The sequence below is a fragment of the Chelonoidis abingdonii genome, chromosome 15 (genome assembly GCF_003597395.2).
Source record: "Chelonoidis abingdonii isolate Lonesome George chromosome 15, CheloAbing_2.0, whole genome shotgun sequence".
Taxonomy (NCBI): Eukaryota; Metazoa; Chordata; order Testudines; family Testudinidae; genus Chelonoidis; species Chelonoidis abingdonii.
This window is the reverse complement of record NC_133783.1, coordinates 30507931-30516873: the sequence shown is the minus strand read 5'-3', so window position 1 is coordinate 30516873 and position 8943 is coordinate 30507931. Positions and strand designations below refer to the sequence as shown.

Genomic DNA, 8943 nt, shown 5'->3' with positions numbered 1-8943 from the left:
GCTGGGTTTACACTGCAATATCTCATATCAAATAACACTTTGTATGTTTTATATGCTTCCTTCTGGAGTTTACACTTCATGTTTCTCATGCCCACAGAGGCATGAAGGTGCAGACACCCTCCCCAGCTCGCTTGTTGTGCAGTCTCCGCCCCGTCCACGGCCCGTGTGTGCGGGGCCGGGCTCCTGGCGGTGTGGGCAGACAGCAAAGGGCCGTGGGGCTCCCCCTTCTGCCTGCGGGCCACTGCCGGGTCCCCCCGGGGGGCGCGGAGCCCGCCGTACCGGCGGCTGATGGCAGCTGCGCAGGATGACACGGGCCCATCACGTGGGTGAGCCCTCCCCGCCCCTCGCCGTACGGGACCCACGGGCCGCTGCCGCCGCCGAGGGGACTCCGCCAGCGGCCGTGCCGTGCGCCACAGCTCGGAGGGTCCTGCAGCCACACGGAGCCTCAGCGACCCGTGCCCAGCACCCTGACGCCCATCAGCGCTGGGCTTCCGCTGCGGGAGGCGGCCCGGCCCGCAGCACGGTGAGTGCCAGGAGCCAGCCGGCCTGATTCTGCCCAGGGCGTCGTGCCCGGAGGCAGCCCCCGTCCCTGGAACCCGGCTGCGCCCTCGAGAGCCCAGCGAGCGGTGGGGGCGGGGGACGGGCAGCGAGCCGGGACTCGGTCGGGGGAGACGGGGGCGGGCGGCGAGCCGGGGCTGGTGGTTAGCGAGCTGAGTTGGGGGGCAGGTAGTTAGTGAGCTGGGAGGGGGTGGTTGGCGAGTCACGACTGTGGGGGGATGGTTGTGGTGCTGGGGGATTATCGCGCTGGAGTGGGTGAGGGGTTAGTGGCCAGGGTGGGAGGTAAAGATAGGGTGTTGGGTGGGTTTTGGGGCCAGGGAGGCTGCTGGCTTGTTAGGGTGGGGAGGGTGTCAGTGTTCCAGGACAGGGTGGGGACAGTCAGGGAGTGTGTGTGCGGGGAAGGAATGGGGTTGCTCTCTGGATTACAGTGTTGTGATGTGGCAGTGTCTGGGAGGCTGGAGGTTTAATGTGCCAGATCAGAAGGTAGCTGATGAGGGAGTTGTGATCTAGTGAAGATATGCTGGTGCTGGCAGAGGTTAGTGAGCTAGGTAAGAGCTAGTTTGCCATTGGGATTGGGACATAGTGCCACAGTGGAGGGGCAGCTGCTGAGGGAGAGGGTTAGTGTGCCAGGTTGGATGGGTGCACCCAGGTGATGGATGAAGGGGCTTAGAGTGCCCAGGTGAGGGTTGCTGCTGGAATTGATGTGTTTAGAGAAAGAGGGTAATGAATGTGGCCGTCTTGGTTTTAAATGCTGTTATGTCTGGAACCTCACATTGCAACAAGGGGGAATGATCTTGTCACTATCCTTTCTACTGTCAAAAGGTAGTTTTAGAATTTTACGGACATTATTTTCAGTGATGGAAGCGGCCCAGTGATGTGTTTTGAGTTACAACCTGGGGCAGACAAGCAGCTGCAGTCAAAAGTTCTGAATTCTTGAGGGAGGGAGGAAGGGTGTGAGTGAGTGATTGAGAATGACATCTCTTTAGGCCAAAGCTGTTGGTTACATCTCTGCATTCACCGGGGAGCAGTGAAATGGGCATAGTTAACCTAGACATTTGTGGTATGAAATTCCAGGTGAGTTGGAATTAAGCAATAGGTACGAAATTCTCTTTTGTGAATGCTTCCAGACTTTCTCCTCCCTACAACCCCAGAGCTATGAGAAATGAAGGACGCATCAGTAATGAACGGATTCCTCCCTGGCTCTTAGGTAGATTGATTTTGTTTCTAGGTGGTTATTCGAGGCACAGTTGCAGGGAGGCTGCCGATTTGTGTAAGGGAGGCCTGGACTGAAGAATCCTGGTGTTGCTTCCTATGACTCAGCAGTCCTACCTCAAAGACTCATGGATTGTAGTCCAACCAGCCAAGAACTCTGCAGAAAGGGTGATCTGTTTACAATAGACCTTCTAAGGACTGTACTGGAGTCAAATTATAAAGACCTCATCTGAATTCCCATCTTTTATACAAAAAGGCAAATTTTTGTTTCCTATGTGACTGAGGAGGCCTATACTGAAGAGCCCTGGTGTTGCTTCCACTGAGCCAGCAGGCCTAGCTGAAGACTCATGGATTTGTGTGTGGGGGTGTTACAGGGCTGGGGATGGTTAATGTGCTTTGTGGTAGTGTGCTGGGGTGGGCGGGGCTTAGTGAGCTTGGGCAGGAGATGGTTAGTGCTAGGGCTGTGTTACTGGACCACAGATATGAGTTATTATGCTGGAAACTTCAGGTTTCCGGTTTCTGCTGTTAGGTGAAGTATATGGAGACAGAGACACCCCAATCCCCAAAAAGTTTTAACATTGACTTAAATATTCTACCTTACTGCATTTGAAAATTGTAAATGGAAGGATGGCCCTGAAATTACAGGGCTTTCTGGTATGCACAGTTTATAAATAAGGAGAACAACTGTATAACCACTGTAAAAGATGACAGGTGTATACTTTCTTTTTTTTTTTGTGGAAAGGGATAGTCTCAGGTCAAATTTGGCTTGGGATGTGAGTTTTGTAAAACAATACTTCTCTATTGCTCTTAGAGCTTTTGTCATGTCTTCCTGGAATCTAGATTGAAAAATAGATTTTATCAAACAAATAAGCACTGCCTTGTAAGATTCATAATCCCAGCGTAGAACTAAGCCTGGATCCTGCATTGACTGTAGTAGACAATGGGAGCTCTCAGCACCTTGCAGGATCAGACCCAATTGTATTAGAAGCTGAACGTGAAACTGACCTGTTTATATATCTGGGCGGAAAGATATTGAAAAAGTCTACAAAAATCTTGTAATTCTAAGGTGGTATTGTAACAAATAAAGATAATTAAAAATAGTATGAAACTCACATTATGCTCCTTAAAGTTTTTGGGTGTTGCTTATAAAACTAGTGATCTAAGAGAAGAAATGCCACTCAGAAAGACAGCACTAGCCTTTCAAATTTATCACTGGGACCTGTATACATCTCCCAATTAGCCCATAAAACTTTGCTTGCTGAATGAAGGGCCAAGTTTTGCTTATTTTTGTAGGTAGTGTCTTTATGATGTATTTATATTATAGTAGATCTAGGGGAACCAACCAAGATGGAAGTCTGCTGTTTGCTAGGTGTTGTCGTCACCATCATCATGATGTTCCTATTACACTTCTGGCGTTTAGGACAGTGATGAAGCTCCTCCACTCCTGTCTGTTTCTGACAAGTCTTTCAATGGTTCCACAGCCGTGCCCTAGGTTTTTCAGCTCGAGTTCCACAGCACTTTGCCATGTTGTTTTCAGGTGGCCTCATTTCAGCTTGCCTTCAGGTGTCCATCTTATTGCTACTCTGGTGATAGAATCGGTTTCCATCCGAAGCACATGACTGATCCATCTCCAATGCCTCCTGGCAGTGATGGTGCTCAGATCCTCATGACTGCACTGTGTCAATAGGACTTGGTTTGAGGTTGTTCTGGGCCAAAAGATATGGAGGATTTTTCTGAGGCAGGTTGAATGGAATGAAGGCAGTTTGGACATATAATACTTTCTCATTCCCCAGCATTCTGCACTATAAAGTAGTGTTGAAAGCAGGGGGGATTTGATTTAAATCACTAGTCAGGAAGACTCTATTTAATCATGGATTTCTACATAAAAGTGCATTCTTGTTGGTTGTTATAACCTTAATACATATTCTTCACAACTCAGAGATAGATGTAGGTTTCATTTTTAGAACACTATATATTTTTAAAGTGATTTATTTTGAAAACTTTTCAGATTAGTTTTACAGCTATATCAGAAAATGAATGATTGGTTATTTCATTTACCAAAGGTAATTGAAGCAGATATTTATGAAGTAATTGGGAGGTGAACTGTCTCCCATTCAACAGGTTAATCATTAATATTTGGAGGATTTTCTTGCCATGCTGTATTGGAGGAGAACATCACCAGACAGACATTTAAATTGTTTTATTTAACTAAAATAACGTTATGTATTCTGGATTTTTTTTCTTCAACAGCAAACATATTATTATATTTTAACAAAACAAGCATATTAATTTTTGAATGTAGTTAAACATTCAAGTTTTTTAAAATCAGGTTTTTGTTAAAATTGTTTTTAACTAAAATAATTAATTTTTTTTTTAAGAAACAAAAATTAAATCGACTGTGTCAGCCAGGTCAACATGGGAAACTTAAAATATTGACTTCTGCAGCTAATTTAGTTGTCTTCACCTTCATTTTCCTGTTTGTTCATAATCTGGAAAAGAAAAACAAGCTTTCCTGGTTTTTCAGGTTCCAAACGATTTCTCAATTTGGAATGAATTAGTCCAAAGGAAGAAAATAGTCTTTCTGTGGCGGCAGAAGAAAGTACTGCTGCTAAAAGTGAGATTATCACTTCAGCAGTCTCTGAATCCAAGTGCTTAAGTGACTTCCACCAGTTCACTGGTGTGACTGTCTTTAAAACATCACCCTTAGCTCTGAAGTTTATTATAGCTGGCATTATGGAGGGATGATTGCTGGATGTCCATGTCACAGCCAACTCCTCTTCTTCAGCAGTTAAAGTTTGACCCTGGTACTGAGTATTGAGAATACCTGTAAGAAAATGAGCTGGTAATAGTGCTTGTCCCGTTTGTTTTTTTTTAATGCTTGTAATTTAACTCTGTCATTGCATATTTCTCTTTTTAAGGTCTCACTCAGTTCCTTCCAAATTTCAAGTGTGTCAGCAATAAAACAGCTGTTTTCTTGCATTTTGTTCAAGGCTTTAGAAATAGGCTTCAGGGTACTTGGCATGTGTTCAACATTTCTCTCAAGCCCAATGTTGAGAACTTTGGCTGTGATGGTGCCATCTATTTTTTCACAATTTTGTTCACAAGCTATCATCAGATTAGGCAGTTCTTGATATAGTGCTCAAAACAGTCCACTACTGAGTTCGATCGCACGTCTTGTGGGTGAGTTAGCTTGGTTCCTCCCACTTTTTTCAGAGTAGCTGCTGCAAAGTGGTTGTTATGGAAGTATTTTGCAATTTCAACAACATTAGGCTTTATTTCTGGAACACTGAAGTCTTTGGCTAGGAGGTACATGAAATGAGTACTGAAACCATATGTTATTAGCTTGGATTCTCTTCTAAATAATTTCTTCTTATCTTGGGTACATTTGCAGCATTGTTTGTGACCAAGCTGCGTACTCGACATTTGAATTTTTTTTTCATAGTTTGTTATAGCTTTTACTGCTACTCCCTGTAAGTAAGTATGCAGCTGTGTGTGCATTTCCTGATGTATCAATTGTTTCTGTAAGGAAGACTTTCCCTTCTTCTGTGGTCACACAAGCGCATACAACATTGTGGACATTGCTCCACTCATCAAGACTCAGGTTAACAATTTCACCCTCTACACCTTTTGCACACTGCTCAATTTCTCTTTCATACACTTTATCCAGCAATTTGCTTGCAACATTTGCTCTGTTGTGTGGACTGTATCCTGGTCTTAATGACTGAACCATGTTAATGAAGTGTAGGTTCTCAATCATACAGAAAGGAGAGTTCTTCGTATAAACAAACCAGGCAATTTTTTCATTAATTACCTCTTTTTGTAATCTGCTGGTTCTTATCACAAACTTATCTATGGCTGTTTCTGGATGATGGGAGATTTTTTTTTTCTTTTTCCCACAGATATTATGACTATATTACATACACAATGTGACTGAAACACTATCATTGGCCGTTAACTCTGAAACTATAGAAGATGATGGTGATCTTGAAGGTGGCTAGTCTTCAGAATCCTGTATTTGAGGACAGAGTCTCCTAAACAAAATGTCAGTGCAGTTATTTAATTATTATTACCAAACTGCTTATTTAATATTACTCATTGCATTCATTGATACTCAGTACTACCTTAAAGGTGACATTGTAAAAGAAAGATCTGCCTATTTCAGCTATTTATTTTTTTTTATCACAGTTGCATCTAAAATTGTTACCATAGAGTAACAACTATATTTTTTTCTCAAACATGAGAATTCAAGAATAGTCCAGAAAGAAGACAGGCAGTCTTTAAGAAAGAAGTATGAAATAAAAAAGATTACCAACCTGAAGATCCTGCATGTTCAGACGTGTTCCTTTCATCCTCTTCAATGTATCTGCCTCCTGTGAAGGAACACTTCTCATGATGGTGTTTCATTCCGGCAACCAGGCCTTGCATTTCTTTGTTGCACTGTTTGCATTTTGCATGCATGCCTGTCTTACCCACAGATAGAGGAACTTCATTAAAATATTCCCAAACAGGGTCTCTTTTACGGCCTGCTGCCATTATAGGTTTTTTCTTCTAGTGAGAGAGTGGTATGGTAGATCTCAAATCAATGAAGGTTACACTCCGAAAGGCCTCAAGACTTCTGGAATATGCTGCTCAAACAGTTTCACTTTTGTTTCTGCTGGCTGTCTCTCCCTTCTCACATTTATCTCCAGACTGCTTCTCCTTGTCCAAATCTATTTTGCCCCCAACAATCTTCTATTAATTGAACTTTTTGAAACTTTGCACTTTTAGAGAGAGGTAAGGGATTGACTATGTACACAAATTTGCAGAGGCACAATAGAGTTGAGGTCTGTTATTTCTCACCTCTACATATTATTTATTTAAAACGTTTTTGCTGTTAACAAGCATGTTATCTCTGGAGACAAATCTACGGTTTGAGAACTGCAAAACTAAGCATCTCCAATGGTATCTTCTAGACTGAGCACTGAGTCCCATTGGGTGGATAGAAAGTTTAACCTAAATCTATGGAGAAGCCCCTGTAACCCCATAAAATTGGGTCCCCAAACCATGAACTATTGGAACTCATATACAAAATTTTTCTTAAACATTACATAACTATATTGTCTTATACTATAGAGTTAAAATTTATAATCCCTGTTCCATGATGAGATATCTTTGAGCTATAATGTATCTTAATTAAAACTATAGATAGATGTTTTTCTCAAAAAGCGTTCTATCAGAAACATCCGATTTTTTATTTAAAAAAATTAATTTCTAAATTTATTTTAAAAAAATCATTGATTTTTATCCACCCTGGTTGAAAGTATGCAGCTCTGACAGATCTTGAGGTTGGTCTTTGTGTTGTAACTATTCTCTGGGAATGGTTTTCCAACCAGTTATATGCACCCACCTCAATGATCTGTGATGGGATGTTGGATGGGATGGGATCTGAGTTACTGCAGAGAATTCTTTCCTGAGTGCTGGCTGGTGAGTCTTGCCCAGATGCTCAGGGTTTAGCTGATGGCCATATTTGGGGTCGGGAAGGAATTTTCCTCCAGGGCAGATTGGCAGAGGCCCTGGAGGTTTTTCGCCTTCCTCTGCAGCATAGGGCATGGGTCGCTTGCTGGTGGAATCTCTGCAGCTTGAGGTCTTCAAACCACAATTTGAAGACTTCAATAACTCGGACATAGGTTAGGGGTTGTATAGAAGTGGATGGGTAGGGTTCTGTGGCCTGCTTTGTGCAGGAGGTCAGACTAGATGATCATATTGGTCCCTTCTGACCTATGAGTCTATGATGATTTCCAGATTGAATGTAAGCTCCTGAAGGTGTTCCTGGCTTTATTGATTTTTGTTGCGAATGTCCTGACTCGTTCCACTGTCCTGGCTGATGGTGCTGCCCAAGTATGTGAATGTTTCTACATTGGTGAGAACATAATCCTCTATCCGTGATGGTGAGGCAATATTAAAGGTCATGATATCTGTCTTATTGCAGTTGATTTTCAGTCCAATTTGCTGGCTGAATGCAGGTGTTGTAATAGACAGTCCCTGCCTCAAGGAGTTTACAGTCTAAATGAACAAGACAAGTAAAGAATGGGAGAAAAGAGGTGGTACTGTCACTGTTTTGTTTGATGGAGAACTGCCATGCTTATGAGTTACATAGGGATTGTGACTTGCATGGAATCACTTGCCAGATCTGGAAATTTGACCTACATATTCTGAGTCCCAGTGCAGTGCCTTAACCTCAAGACCATCTGTTCTCTCAGATTGACTGGCATCAATATATCGGCCTGCATCAACAGAGTTCCTAGAAGTTGCATCAAATCTGTTGAGGCCTTTGAGTCCTGAGTAGGTGAAAATGATGATTGTTAGTTTTCTTTATAATAATTTGAAAATTATAAAAAAAGGAACAGATCCTTCACAATTGAAGTCAGTGAGAGTTTTGCCATTGATCTCTGTAGACTGGATCCTGTGTTTAGGGTTGCCAACTTTTCAGTTTCTCTAAACTGGACCCTACAAACTGGACCCTGCCCCCCAATCAAAGGCTCACCTCACTATAAAGAGAAGAGGGAAGTTGAAGGGGACTGTCTCTCTCCTGCTCTGTCCATCAGTGGCTCTAAGGCAAAGAATTTGAAGGGAGTGATGGGGGGCAGGAAGCAGGGGGAGAGGGAGGAGCTTCTTGCTGCTGGGGAGGTTCCCAGAGGTGGGTCTGATCCGCCCCTGAGAGCAGCCCATGCAGAGGAAGAGGAAGTCTCTCTCACTAGGACAGCTGGGACTAGCACCTGGGGCGCCTCTAGCTCTGCCCCTCCCTGGTTCTGGGCCCAGTACTTTTGGGTTAAAGAGGCCTTGGGCTGAGGCAACAATGGAATTGTAATAACTAGACTTTTGGTGTCCAGTCAATACTTCTGACCGGAGACTGTGCAGGCCCCCTTAAAACTGGCAGCCCTATCTGTGTTAGAGTGACCTTGATTTTTGTCTTCTGGATTGAAATTATGTATGCTTTTCATGCATATTATACCCCTATGGATTTAGTACACCTCCACTCCGATATAATACGGTCCTCTGGAGACAAAAAAATCTCACTGTATTATAGGTAAGACGGCATTATATCAAACTTGCTTTGGCCCTCCCTGTTCCTTGTTCTCTAACCGCCCCCTGCAGAGACTCCCGTCCCTAATGACCCTCAGGACCCCATCCCCT

General features: G+C 43.5%; 1 protein-coding gene across 5 annotated transcripts in view; it reads left to right on the top strand.

The window, feature by feature from the left end:
- The first annotated feature begins 324 nt into the window (after positions 1-324).
- SGMS1 (sphingomyelin synthase 1) overlaps positions 325-8943 on the top strand; it is a 210789-nt gene continuing 202170 nt past the window's right edge. For 4 of the 5 annotated variants that reach the window (XM_075072672.1, XM_075072670.1, XM_075072671.1 and 1 more), the window contains exon 1: positions 325-523. The gene's annotated coding sequence lies outside the window, so the exon portion shown is untranslated. Of the gene's footprint in view, positions 528-8943 lie in introns of all 5 variants that reach the window. The other variant, XM_032784500.2, reaches the window with a different exon arrangement.